Raw genomic sequence first — 15,554 nt, 5'->3', positions numbered from 1 at the left:
GAGTAGAGGCACGGATAGTGTTGGCTTATTTATTTATTTAAGAATTTCTAAATGCTTCTCTGCCATCCCAGAACCCAAGGCTATCTTACAAATTATTGAAAGTACAGTTTTCCAATTTAAAAATTGTAAGAATTCAATACGATGCATAATAATCTTCCAAACCTTGCGGAAAAGTACAATTAAGTGCGCAATCCTACTCCCCAGTTTAGGCTGGTACAAATCTCTTGGGCTGGCCTGGGGGTGTCACAAAAGTGACATAAGGCACTTCTATGCAACCACGGGTGTTGGGGGCGTTCAGGAGCAGAGGGAGGTGGAACCAGCATTCGGCACTTAGGCTAGATACTAAGTAATCCCCCTTCTGGGCACCCACCCTTGCAACGTGCTGCTCAGAACTGTGCCAACTTTTCCAAGTGCAGTGGATCTGCGCATAGATCCAAGTAGCCCCATTGGGATGGCTGTCGTGTTATTTGGAATAAGGGGAATTAATTCCCCTTAATCCAAGTTGCACTGCAACCTGGCCCAACTTTGCTCTGGATACAGTGCAGGCCATTGTGGCCTGCTTGTTCCAGCACAGGTTAGAATTGTGCTGTAAATCATTTAGAAACACACACACACACACACACACACACACACACACAAGCACAGCCACCCACAGAGAGAGAGAGAGAGAGAGAGAGAGAGAGAGAGAGAGAGAGAGAGAGAGAGAGAGCATAAGAATCTGTATCTTCAACAGTGTTTCTCAAACTGTGGGTCAGGACCCACTAGGTGCATCGCAAGCCAATTTCAGGTGGGCCCTCATTCATTTCAATATTTTATTTTTAATATATTAGACTTGATGTTACCATGGTATGTGACTGCTTTGGGGAAATGTTACAGATCGTACTTTTAACAAGCTACTTGGTATAGGCTTTGAACAACAATAGTCAACAGGACTTATTCCTGGGAAAGTGTGGGTAGGACTGCAGCCTAGGATTGTCAAAAATTTTCCTGCTTGATGATGTCACTTTGGGTAATGACATCACGTCCAGTGGGTCCTGACAGATTCTCATACAAAAAAGTGGGTCCCAGTGCTAAAAAGTTTGAGAACCACTGTCCTACAATATTTTAACCATATGGTGCATTTGATATGTCTGTATATTCCCTGACTAATATGCCTGCATATTCCCAGTTTTTGATCTGAGATATAGAGTGCCCAGAACACACCATGATATGTAACTGATTAGTGCTCACTTTACAAGTATAGCACAGCTCTTGGAACACCATTGCTACAGAACAGTCACAGAGTACCCCATAATTAGACACATTGCCTGCTAACTGTTAATGCTTTGCTCCAAAGGTGACATCACAGTTCCAATTATGGAATAAGTGATAGACACTTCCCCCCCCCTCCCTATTACCAACTGTTCCAGTATGGTGTGCACTGTGACAGCCACAATCCTGTGCAGTTTATTCATTTCATCAGGCTTGCGCTGGGGTGCTTCCTAGGTTAGAGTACTCACATTCTAGACTATTACCATATTATACACAGCATTATGCACTAATACAGAATTGTTTCAAAAGAGGATAGTAGAAAGGGCAAGATAGTTAAGACAAAGTATGTCTCAACCAATTGTGCAGGCACAAAACATGTAGGAAATATTAGACTGCAGCACATCTTTGCTTGCAGTTCTTGCTGTACATTCCTAGGCATTAATCACTATTTATAAAAAGCCCACAAAAGGTAGCCATGATTTTTTTTAATTCCATAAGTGAGTAATGACCTGATCATTTATCACCTATGAGTCATTACCTTTTCCCTTGTAAATAGGATAAGATCAGATCCCAGGGCAAGTTGTTAGGTCACATTTAAGCCTTAATTGTATGTTTATTTCTCCCTCTCTCCTGCACCTTCCACCTTTATTGCTATTTTTTCTTGCTTTATTCCATGTTCTCACTTATAAAACTGTCTCAGTAGCAGTCACAATATATGAATGAAACATTTCTCCATAGCATGAGAAAACACTTCCCATGCGCTTTTCTGAATTCTCATTTCAAAAGAAAACACACCACCGTGCTCTCTTATCTATAGCGTTCACAGACAATGTGCGCGTATGTGAATATACTGATACATGTTCACAATTATCGCTTCCACTTTAAAATCTCTTTGGGCTTTTTTGCATCTTTAAAAAACAAAAGGTAGATACTTGTTACATGTTTTTCAAGAATAACGCAGAAAATAATGATCCAATGCTGCCAACCACATTCTCAATATCAAATAGCCAACATTTTTACAAGGGATGAATGAGTATCCACGTGTTTGATCAGAAATCGAGCTGAACATTTCTGCAATTTCTAAGTGAATGTTTGCAAGAGCTCAACCCTTTGCATTCAGTTCCTTTTCAGTTTGATCTGTCATAAAGATTCAAATGCACCCACCATATGAGCCTTTAGGAGCATCAACCATTCACAAGGGTTTGCAAAGAACTGAATGAAAAGGAATCATTTGCAAACAGCCGACTGACTTGCAAAAGTTCAAGCTCTTGCAGGCACATTTGTATTCATCATGATGCTGTTCACAAACATTTGAGAAGGGAAGCTCTCCCAGTTGAATGCCTGCAACATCTCCAATTTCCACTCTGTCATGGAATATCTTTCTTTCTCATGGCAGTGAATAAAGAGAGTTACATTTTTCATGTAAGCTCCTTTCAGAGTTAAGTGTACAAATCCCATTGAGAAAATGGGATTTGGGTATTTTAACTACACCACTTGAATATTGTACCATAAAGTTACCATGTTCCCCCCCCTTACACACACACACTCTCACAATTGTACCTTATTTAGTATGGTCTCGCTGACAAGTAATTCTGTGACAAGATATTTATTACTGCCTTGTCCTTGGAGGGCATGTTTTCCCATTAACATTTCCTTATAAAAACTACAGCATACATTAAAAGCTCATACCAACATTCTTCATGTTTTACTTGGAAGATATTTGCTCTCTCTGTAGTATTTTACATTACCTAAAATCCCTCTTATTATTCCCCCTCTTTACTCCCATTACCCAGGACTCCCTTGAAAATGAAATATTTCATGTCCATAGAATCTCCCGCAGTAACGGATTTTTTTTAAACAAAACCACTGAAAACTCCACCTATTACCTCAGCCACTCATCTGGCATAAATTTAAATAAATGTTGTTCTGCATGCTATAGGATGAAGTGTGTTAAGAGGCCATGAATCTAGGATGATTGTTCCAGCAAATGGCTGATTGGCTATTGTTTGGTGCTCATGATCAGCGTAGACATCAACAAGGAGAGCCCAATGGTCCAGAGGGAAATGCAAGACACAGAAAAGCTACTCTGGTTTTGGCATTCAACATTCAATGTTGCTCAAACCCTTTGTGTTTATGAGTCATCTGAAAGGCTCTCAAAAACACATTTCACAGGATGAATCACCCAACCAGGTCATGTACAAATTAGATGAGCAATGTAATTTCCCACCTTCTCAAAGAAAGTAAATAAGTGCAATGACCCTTTAAAAGTGACGTCATACCATCCAGCAAGACCTCATCCACCAAGATCCACCTCAGCAGTTATATTACAGTAGGAGGAGATGCTCACCAGATTTTTCACAAGCTAAGACCTGCAATCTGTAGTATAATAGGCACCGGCATCATTCCACTGTAGAGAAATGAATCAAGTTCGAATTAAACAGGATTCTTAAGGGAGAAAAATGCTATTGGTACGGAAGTTACTAAACTGCAATGAAAGTATGGGGATGGTTGTTCTTGTGCCCAGAGATGGCATATCAGTTCCAGGATTTATTCCTGTCCAAATGGCATTCCTCACTGCACAGACAAATTCGTATTTTTATGCATAATTACATCTTACTTTTAAGGAAAATGTTGTATGATACTGTGCCAGCAAGGATCTGCAGTGACGTCCAAAAAACTAGAGTTTAACCTTTACAAAAATCAGCCAAGAGAGATTTTGTACACATTTAAAGCGATTAGCTATAAGAAAATTGTGGTCCTCTTCCAAGATTTAAATATACTAGTGCCAAAAGGTGATAGCCACATACCATGAGCTACAGTACAAGCAAAGACATACAGTAAATTGCTTAACAACACTCTGTGTGTTTTTGTTTTGTTTTGTTTTTTTGCTTCAGGAATTTATGTAATGGATTTTGTCAAACAACAGTTTTTTGTTTAACGATAGTAAAACAGCTAAGAAATGTCAATGGGCAACCTCCATGAGGTAAGTGATTATATTAATAACGCTCCTTTTTTCTCTTTACACATCCACGCCTCATTTTCACAGAGTATCTGTTTCCTGTAAGGAACAAGGGAAACTAATATTGCTACATTTTAAAGACCATTTCACAAATGAAATATTTGTTACACTGAAGTCACTGCCAGGTAAGAAATGATGTAAATCTTGAATATAATTTGTCACAACTCAAAATGTGTATGATGGAATCCACACAATCTCTTAAACAGAGATACTTTTATATAGAAAATGTGTCTTCTGTCAAGTTACTCTAAAAGATCAGTAATCTCAGCATTTTCCATTTCCAAAGTTACAACTCAACCTTCCTTCTGCTTGTTTTTACAAAGTACCATTTAGGGATGGGCATTTGACTCAAGGTGACTTGACTTGAGTCGCACAAAAATATGGTTTTTAATAACTTGAGTCAACTCGAGTCATGGATGTCGCTAACCCCAACTTGACTTATGACTCAGGGCCAGTGACTTGAAAAAAGAGTCTAGACTCAAAATGACTTGAGTCCCTATTTAGAGTCCCTAGCGTGTGCGCGTATCTTGCTTATTTTTTCCCCACTTTTGTGTTGCTCCAAAGACCTTGTGGGCAATCTAGAAGCTGGCGTTCAGACCAACAGCAGTAGCAGACATGGTGGGGGGATAGATGAGGAGGGGAGTTGAGGGGAGGAGGAAGGCATAAGGTTCTGTTATGTGTGGCTGCACAAGGCTGGGGGGAGGGGCCAGAAGACTCAACTCATTTCCTGAAATGACTTCTGACTCCGCTTGAAAGATGCAAAATTTCTTGTGAGCTGAGTTGTGACAGCTACACCTTACTACTCAGCGTACTACTCAGGAGTCAAGTTAAAGGGTTGCTGACTTGGTACTCAACTTGCAACTTATCTTGAGTACATTCCTGGTACCATTACCCTTGTTCTATTGGTTTCCAGTTTCTTCTACTTACACCATCTTCAGAGGGATTTCATGTTTGTTTCAGACCTACAACCTGATTGTTCTATAGGTAAGACTCCAAATGTGTGAATTGTCAACTTTAATTTGTAATTGGTCACTTTGTCACTTTAATTTCCTTTAATGTACAGCATGCAGGAGACATCATTTAAACATGTATACTTGGTGCTAGGTGCCAGCCTAGAGACCAAAGAGTCTGACCAGTAATGTGGACATTTACAGGATTGAATGCAAGAGGCCATAGATCCACAGGCCAGGAAAGCCACACTTTTAACCCAACCATGTAATCATACCTCCCTTAATTGATCCATAGAGTCTAATGCTCCCAATCTGAACAGACTTCCTTACTTTTTAAACTCAAATGAAGCTTTCACACCTCCAAAACACAGATGATGCTTACCAACTCCAAATCATGCTGGAACAGCATATTTGGTGTCATGTGACCACAACCACCTGGGCTCTTGAGTTTAGGGAAAACCAACTTTTACACAACAAAGGAAAGATTTCACATTTCCAAAGCTCCTCATCAATGCCATGAGAAATCCCATCAAGGAAGCAGGCTAATGAGCCAATGGACCGTCCAAACCAGCTACCGCACCCTCAACTGGGCAAAAAAAAAACAGGCAGAACCCAGCAGGTGTCATCTACTGGCAACAGAGGATCCCTGATTGAGTCAATTCCACCTAGAATTCCATAAGTGTTCATGGAACTGTAGAGCCTTGTTATGTTCATTCCATTGGCCATCTCATTCTTTGATTATTCTTCATTTCTGGGTCACTGGTTGGCCCTCCCTTCCTTGCCACCCTTTCAGTTATAAACCTGAGGATATTCCATCAAGTCACAACCGTTCCAGCCTTCATCCATGCCAGTTGGCATCCAGGATCAATAGCACCCTGCAACACACTTTCCTTTCCAGCCTTCTCTCTATCCCTATCTATCAAGTGCTTTTGAAGTTGCTGAGCCAGCATGGGCTACTTCTCTCTCTAATAGTGCATTCCTACAATGTTTACACAGATGTAAGTCCCATTGTATTTAATGGAGTTTACTTTCAGGTGTGAATGTACAGGATTGCAGTCTATTAGCATCCCTTCCCTCCAAGACAAGCAGCTTGGCTTCCGTGTCTTGCTGTCTTCAAGCCCCTTCCTCACTGCATGATAGGGCTTGCTTCATAACCCTCATTCTGTCTTTGGCACCCCCTCCCTTTTGCCCAGGGAACACCCAAAGCCCCTTGCCACGGCATAAGCTGCATCACTAAAACAGGAGAATTAGCATATGCTAGCACTTGAGAGGTAGTGTCCAAAGAAAGTGAACCCCAAGTCCCTTTGAAATAAATGGGAATTAAGTTAGTCACAGTTTGTCTCCATTGATTTCAGTTATGTGTAGCCAGGATTCATATTCTTTGGATACAACCTACAGACACAGGATGCGTTTCAAATGCCGAACTGCTGAAAAAGGTAGACAGTTAAATACAAATACACTGTAAGACATGCAAGCCAAGACTGCTTACATAGTTGTAAACTACAATCCAGAAACTGACATGCTCTGGCTCAGCAAAGAAAGATAAACAGTAGCAGCTAGGAGCTGGAATAAAAGAAGCTCACCAATTACTGCAGCTACTGAGAATTGTTTATGAATACCTGATTGATGTAAAGTAACACAGTATTTTTTTCCCCCTGTAACACTCCTTCTTATCTACAAGATATTACACTGGCAACTTACCCCCCCCCCCCCACAACTCCTACATCATTCAGGAAGGAGAAAATTCTCACTTTCCTTAATAAAGTTTCTTTAAACACATTATGGATGAGACTTGTCATTCAAATGTGCTGCATCACTGTGTACAGTTATCTAGCTCTTATCTACGTATGTCTCGCTTTCTTCCACATAGGAAAATTGATTTTGGTTACAATGCTTTGTCGAATTAAAAGCTACCAGACAACCAGGACCAATAGCTCTTTATATCTCAGCAAAGGAAACAAAATAATCCCACTGAAAATACGGCACACAAACAAAAATAATCCTTTATGTATTTACCACGTATGTAGTCATATCACTGAATATTAGGTAGATTTTGAATTTGACTTTGTAAAGACAAGACTTTCATGAATAATCTGCAAGAAAACTAAGTGTCAGAATATATAAATTGCCATCACAGTCCTACTATTTTGGTTCTGGGAGGCAATTATGATTTGTCTTTTTAGTGGCTTTAATTGTTTGTAGGTTTTTATATACAGAAACTTGGGAAGCTAGTTTTTTTGTGCACACATTGTTACCGAGGTACTTCAGTTTTGTTTCCGGATATAATTTCCTGATATAATTGTATTCAACCAGATCTGTGGGCTTCAGTTTTGTGTATTTGTGGGGAGTTGTAAATCTTGGCGGGGGAGACAGTGGCAACAGGTCCTCCTGCCACCGGGGAAAGAGGGCTTTTTTTACCTCCTGTGGCCCTCCAGATGATATGGGGAGCCTGCGGCCCCCAATGCGGGCCTCCCTGTGGTCCTCCTGCCACTAGTGAAAGAGGGCTTTTTTTCCTCCTGTGGCCCTCCAGATGATGTGGGGAACCTGCAGCCCCCTATGTGGGCCTCCCTGTGCCTCAAAACCGCTCCAAAATGTGGTTGCGACCCACTTCTGATTTTTGCCACGAAACCCTTGAAAATGCCTTCCACAGATGGGGGTGAAACATCAGGTTGAAAGACATTTTATTGGACCATGGCCTTCAAGCCCAGACACTTTTAATTGGATTATCAGAATGCAGTTGTTATTTATCTCGCTTCTTTCTTTAACCAAGGCAGCCAGCTATACCTAGCTGACACCGTGGGTTACATAAATTAACAAAGATGAGGAGGAGGTGCGAAGAGAAAAAAAATGCTACTGGATTTTTCAAATCCATGCTGTAAAGATTTATTGGGAGGTCTGAAGGGTCAGCACTCAGGACTTGACAGTATGACTTAAGGCATGTAGAGGAAAAAAAGAAAAAGGGGATTTAAAAAGAGAAAAAACATCTCTACTCTTGTCTCTAATATGCTCTTGGACTAATGCCAACTATTAGTCCAGAGAACAATGTTGACATTTAGCCTTCCTAATCAGTGTTGTCTGTCACCCAGGACAGAGATTCCTGGCCTATGACGGAGTCTGCCAGCAACTAGAAGCACTATCTTTCGCTTACTTCTCTTCATCCTCTATTCACAGCAACAACCTTTCCTCATCCTGGTATGCCTTTCAAATTGTACTCAACTCCATATGGGAACTCAACTCCATATGGGAACCCCACAGCAGCAATGGCCTAAAACCTACACATCTACACATCTAATGGCCTAAAACTTACACATCTAATGCCTCAATCCTATCCCTCACCAGTTTATGTGATACACGCACACCACCAGAGCATACACTGTATCCTATGGTGGGGAAAGAAGGCAACCAAATGGCCCAGGAGAATTAGCTGGCATAGATCCAAGGAGCTTCAATGGGCGTGTTGGGCTGGGAAGAGGGTGATGAGATCTCAACATGAGCTACCACTAACAAGATCCACCCGTTTCCACCCTTGAACCACCCCCTGCTCACCCTGCTCTCCACCCCAATTGACTCCCAAACCTCCCACAAACCACCCCTGCTTCCACTTTACCTGCTTCAGTGGGGCTTCTGCACCCTGCTGTCATGCACAGGGGGCCTCCAACCATTTGCGCCAGTGCACAACAGTGGTATGCCTTTTATGACACTGTACTAGGACTAGGACACTTCTGTACTACAGCGAGTCATGGACTCTTCGCTCACAACAGGAGAGGAAACTGAACGCTTTCCACATGCGCTGCCTCCGACGCATTCTCAGCATCACCTGGCAGGACAAAGTTACAAACAACACAGTCCTGGAAGGTGCTGGAATCCCTAGCCTGTATGCACTGCTGAAACAGAGATGCCTGCGTTGGCTCGGTCATGTCGTGAGAATGGATGATGGCCGGATCCCAAAGGATCTCCTCTATGGAGAACTCGTGCAAGAAAAGCGCCCTACAGGTAGACCACAGCTGCGATACAAGGACATCTGCAAGAGGGATCTGAAGGCCTTAGGAGTGGACCTCAACAAGTGGGAAACCCTGGCCTCTGAGCGGCCCGCTTGGAGGCAGGCTGTGCAGCATGGCCTTTCCCAGTTTGAAGGGACACTTGGCCAACAGTCTGAGGCAAAGAGGCATAGAAGGAAGGCCCATAGCCAGGGAGACAGACCAGGGACAGACTGCACTTGCTCCCAGTGTGGAAGGGATTGTCACTCCCGAATCGGCCTTTTCAGCCACACCAGATGCTGTTCCAGAACCACCATTCAGAGCACGATACCATAGTCTTTCGAGACTGAAGGTTGCCAACAACAACTAGGACTTACGGTAGCAGGTTGTGAGATATGCTGCTGTAAGCCCACAACAGGATTAGGCTGCAAGAAGTTTACAGCTCAACTTTAACTGCCATGTTATTAGAAAACCAGGAAGGTAAGGCTCCTTTGTAAGAGATTAAAACTAGGAACTCGTTTAAATGCAGGTCATTTTTGCAGAAACAGATTTTTTATACAGTGCTCCATAAGGACCCCAAGTCTAGCAACCTTCTTGGCACTGGGATACTACGCATCACTGAAGAACTGGCTCATTGTGCTGAATCTGATAATTCTCAGCATTAAATCAATTTAATGCTCATTTTGGTGGAGAAAAGCATAACAATGCGAAACTTGCATCTACTAACTTCTCAAAGACCAGAAGATTTCTGAGGCTGCCTGTGAACATAAGCAAGAGTCTGGCTGGATCAGGCCAAAGACCCATTCTAATCCAGCAATTTGTCCCAGACTGGCAAGGCAAATGCTTCCAGGAGCCCACAAGGAAGAGATGAAGGCATGTGGCTCTCCTGCCATTGCTCCCGTGCAATTGGCATTGACAAGCGTACTGCTTCTGAACCTGGATGGAGCATACAGCCTGCATAATTAGTAACCACTGATAAACATGTCTTCTGTGAATTTGTTTAATCTTTCAAAGCCATTTAAGCTTGTGGCCATCACCACATCACACTGTAGCAAATTCCATACATTAATTATGGGTTGCATGAAATGTATTTCTTTTAGTCCATCCTAAATCTCCTTCTAATCAGTTTCATTGGATGACCTCTGCTTTTAGTGCTGCAACAAGGGAAAAAATTATCAGTTCATTTTCTCCATACCATATATATAATTTTATAAACTTCAGTCATGTTCCCCTTTAGTCATTGATTTTCAAAATTGAAAAAGTACAAACTTAGTAGCCTTTCCTTGTAGAGAAAAGTGACTTGAAGATGGAACTTCATGATTTTTCACAGTTCTCTGTGCTTCTTCTAATACTCTACTCTCTGCTTTCCCTACCTTTCACTTTCCCTAATACACTTTTCCCTAGTGTATTAGTAGTAGTAGTAATAATAATGATAATAATAATAATAATAATAATACACCAGATATAACAGTAGTTGTCAAAAGGAAAAATCAAATTTGGATCATTGATACTACAATATCAGGAGACAGCGGAACTGAAGGTAAAGAACATGAGAAGATCAAAAGATATCAAGACCTGCAAGTAGAACTCAGGCGTCTCTGGGAGAAGAAGGTCAATATTGTACCAATTGTCATAGGAACCCTTGGAGGAGTGCCTAGAAGTCTGAAGAAACACCTCAACGTTCTTAGCCTTGAGCAAAGTATACCAGCTTGGCTCCAGAAAACAACATTGCTTGGAATAGCAAGAATCTTATGAAGATAGCTCTACAATTCCCAGGAACTTGACTAGATCCTGAATTGAAGACTATAACCAGCCCAGCATAGACTGTGATGAAATAATATAATACTACATCAGTGGTTTCCAAAATCCTCCTTAGCAGGAGGGAACCACCTAAATGCTTGCGGCGGGGTAGGGGGATTGCAGCAATGTGATCCCAAGGATAGCTGCTGCTGGGGAAAGAGGGGGGTTTCTGGCTTACTGGAACCAGCAATGGGATCCAGGGGGTTGTAGCTGCAATCTACCTTCCCTGCCCCTTAAGGGGCGAGACCTAAGTGCTTCCCTGGCTGCAACACACCAGTTTGGGAACCATTGTATTATATTATTAGTATCCCTTATGCTATTATTACGAACATATATTTCACGAGTTTCATTCTTCCTTCTGGGATAGTGATTTTCAACTTTTTAAACCTCATGGCACACTGGCAGGCCACAAAAATGGTCAAGGCACACCATCTGTTTTTTGACAATTGACAAGGCACACTGTGCTGCCAGTTGGGGGCTCACATCCCCCAGTGGCCCTACTAATAAATGATCCTCTCCCAAATTCCCATGGCACACCTGGGGACCATTCGCTGCACACCAAAGTGCCGCAGCACAGTGGTTGAAAATGGCTGTTCTAGGATGATCTCTCCTCTACTTCCCCTGTCCCTGTCAGGCATGATCCACAAATTAACCAACATACCTAGACCACACATTACAATCCTTACACAAGGGACACTTATCACGTAAATTACAACATGCCATAAGCCAGTGGTTCCTAAAGTGTGGGCCGCAACTCACCACTGGTAACAAAACCTGGGCCATCCCCCCTTAAGGGGAATGGTGCAGAAATGGGTCCCTGACAGCACTGCAGCAATCCCCTTGGACAACCCCATGTATCTGGGGGTGACCTACAGCCTCCTGGAGGGCCCTAAAGGCTTGCAGCAGCCTCCACAACCCTCCACGCAGCTGCAACGAGCTCCGTTTTATCTCGGAGCTCACTTTGGGCAAATTGGAAGTGAGCTCCAAGATCAGAACAGATCTTGTTGCAGCAGCATGGAGGGTCGTGGAGGCTGCTACAAGCCTCCAGGACCCCCCAGGAGGCTGCAGGACACCCTCAGGTACATGGGGATATCCAAGAACCCCTGCAGTGCTGCGATCACTGCGGCACTGTTGGGGCCACCCCCTGCTCCAGCCCTGCCCCCACAAGTACTCACAGCGGTCCCAATGTCCTAGTACGACTTTGGGAACCTCTGATATAAGCAGAAAGAAAAAGCTGACAATAAGACTTATATAAATGAGTTGCCTGCATAATTTTCTAAAACAATCCAGATTGCTCAAGCAAATATGCTGAGGCCTACTGCTTTTAATTACTGCCCTTTTTCCTTAGCAAAAACTCTACAATTATTTCCTGTTCTGGCAGCCATTCCAAAGGCAGTATGATTGCTTAATCCACTATTTCAGTTACCCGTAAACATTGCAGTGAACCAGCTATCACGGTTCATGCAGACATGGGACTGGATGCTGAAGACATGACTTATGCTCAGAACTTGAATACATGATTTGGAGGAAAGGTCCAAGAAATGAAATGGCACGTCCTCTCAGGTTTGCTTAGATTCGCTGTACAATTGCAAGATTTGCAACTAAATTACAAACCTGTCGTTACTTGAGATTTGGGGGGGGGGGACAAAAACCTTAATTCTTCTTCGTGCCTGTGTTTTCAGATAAAGTTTCGTCTGATTGGTGCATTTTAGGCATATTTTCAATGTATTTTGATATTTTGCACTTTGGAGTAAATCACATCAGTAACAAAACCCAAGGGTGTCATCAACAGCTTAAGTCTCCGTTCCAAATTATCCTTTAAAAATATTATAGATATATATTTCCTGATTTCTGTCTGATCATTTATAGGGGATATTGCAAACTGGAAGCATTTGTTGCCCACCCAAATTCAGAAACTTCACTCCCACGTACGATGATGGAATGGAAATAGGGGTGGCACTTCTCCCAAAGTGCAGAACTGTCTCAAAAAGACAACCAAGCTTCTTTTAACTAGGCCAGGAAGGGTTGGAAACGCTACACAAGAAGAACACTCGTCCCCTGTGGGCTGGGAGTGGCTGTCTGGCTGACACTTGAACACAGCTGGCACTGGCACACTCCAGATGGACCTGCTTCCAACTTTCCTTTGCCAAAGTGAGAGTTGCTGTGGGCGTCATGGGGCTTTTGGGGATGGGTGGAAGAGGGGAACAGTATACAAGTGAACACATGGCAAAATATTTCCTGTTTCCATGTTTTATTTTTGTTCAAGCTTTGACGTTCATAGACTGTGCCCATCAAACGTTGCAGTGCCTAGAATCAGGAAATCACACAGACTTTGCTGGCACGTATGGATAACACCATATGAATTCATCTGCATGTAAATATGGGTTTTGTGTACGGAATCCAGAAGACTAGCCAAGCAAGGAAATGTCACTGAATTTGAGGAAAAACAATATTCAAGCCAAATCCTGATCAGCGTGGAATCAGGACCAAAACTTCTTAGGAGTCTCTAAGACCCAGTTTGCCTCTGAAAGTGTAGAAAAAGGTTCAGCCTCTTTGAAGGGACTGCTCTAAATTGCTACTCTAGTGAGCCACATGCAGAAAACTCCCTGGACCTTTCTCATTCAAATCCCTTTTGTCCTTATGCTTTTTGCCCTAGAAAAGAGGGCATCTCAAAAAAGACATAGTGGAAATGGAAAAGGTGCAAAAGAGAGCGACTAAGATGATTACGGGGCTGGGGCACCTTCCTTAGGAGGAAAGGCTACGGCGTATGGGCCTCTTCAGCCTAGAAAAGAGACGCCTGAGGGGGGACATGATTGAGACATACAAAATTATGCAGGGGATGGATAGAGTGGATAGAGAGATGCTCTTTACACTCTCACATAACACCAGAACCAGGGGACATCCACTAAAATTGAGTGTTGGGAGAGTTAGAACAGACAAGAGAAAATATTTCTTTACTCAGCATGTGGTTGGTCTGTGGAACTCCTTGCCACAGGATGTGGTGACGGCATCTGGCCTGGACGCCTTTAAAAGGGGATTGGACAAGTTTCTGGAGGAAAAATCCATTACGGGGTACAGGCCATGATGTGTATGCACAACCTCCTGATTTTAGAAATGGGCTATGTCAGAAGGCCAGATGCAAGGGAGGGCACCAGGATGAGGTCTCTTGTTATCTGGTGTGCTCCCTGGGGCATTTGGTGGGTCACTGTGAGATACAGGAAGCTAGACTAGATGGGCCTATGGCCTGATCCAGTGGGGCTGTTCTTATGTTCTTATGTAAGAGGCAGAATACTATTTTCCAAATTATGTCATTATTAGCTTATCCTACACTCATTAGTAATTCTGGGAGGGTAAGAAGCCCTTGTGTTGCTTCTTCTCAGGCAGACTTACCACTGCAAACCTGTATTTTGCTTTCATTCATACCTGGCCACCATCTTTAGCAAGAATATAGCGTCTACTCCTGATAAGTGACCTAATTTTTCCCCTCTACTGAGTTTGTTTTTAGTTCCTGACTACTCTCTATATTTGGTATTTGGATTTCATTGCTAGCGTGGTGTAACATTTTTAATTGTTGTGCACTGTTATTCTGTGATTGGTTATTGTGAGCCTCTTTGAGAGTCAAATGGCAAACCACCTAGATACATAAAAAATAATGTAAATACTTTCAGTCTTAACCTGCATTTATTTTTATAAGCTGGTCTATTTAGATAAGTTATTTAAAAAATTTCTACCCTGCCTCTCTCTCCCTTTGGGGATGCAAGACCGTTTACAATATCAATTGAAAACATTATCAGTACAAAAATATCATAAAAAAACAACAGTAGCCATTGAAACAAAATCATAAGGCCGAATAAACAAATTAAGCTAAGCTGAGAAAAGCCTATATGAAGAAAGATTTTTAACTTCTGGTGGAAAAGTGGCAAGGAAAGAGACATCTCTCTTACTGCAAAGTAACTGAAACAGAACAATTTGGGGCATGCCGCATTTGGGAGAAAAGATCCTCTCGTTTATCATCACCAACCAACCCCACAAGGGAGGCGAACCCCCCTTCCTGATTTTAATGGATGGATAAACTCATATGGAGGAAAGCAGTCCTTCAGGTTCCAAGTTAAGTGGGGCTCTAAAGGTAATATAGGCGGGGCCTCAGTCTCTGCAGGATTCTGTTCTCGGACCCTGTGGATACTGAAAACCTCAGAGAAGCAAATTGCAGTCCCGTCCCTTAAAGCCTCTGAAGGGCTTTTCTGAAACCCACAGAGGCTGTGTGCATCTGTCCACGGTGGCGGGGGGGGGGGGAGAAACGGACCAGCATTGAGCCAAATCTGCAAAAAGAACATCCGTGGATACCAAGGCCCCACCTGTAAAAAGTAACTGGAAGCAAACTGGTAACCAATGATCTATCCAATAAATTAAACCTTTACTTACTTCTGTACAAACTGCTTTACATCCAACAAATTGCTTTTTCTCTTTCAAAATATACAGAAGTAGGAGAGAATGTACCAACAGGAACACTAAACACTAATTGATCTTTGGAAATGACACCACAATTTAGAGTCATTG

At 42.5% G+C, this 15,554-nt stretch overlaps 1 protein-coding gene across 2 annotated transcripts in view; it reads right to left on the bottom strand.

The window, feature by feature from the left end:
• Positions 1 to 15,554, bottom strand: part of CREB5 (cAMP responsive element binding protein 5) — a 304,261-nt gene that overhangs the window by 155,258 nt on the left and 133,449 nt on the right. The window lies entirely within an intron of this gene.

The sequence above is a fragment of the Tiliqua scincoides genome, chromosome 5 (assembly GCF_035046505.1).
Source record: "Tiliqua scincoides isolate rTilSci1 chromosome 5, rTilSci1.hap2, whole genome shotgun sequence".
Classification (NCBI taxonomy): domain Eukaryota; kingdom Metazoa; phylum Chordata; class Lepidosauria; order Squamata; family Scincidae; genus Tiliqua; species Tiliqua scincoides.
The sequence above is the reverse complement of the archived record's forward strand: the minus strand, read 5'-3'. Positions and strand labels throughout refer to the sequence as shown.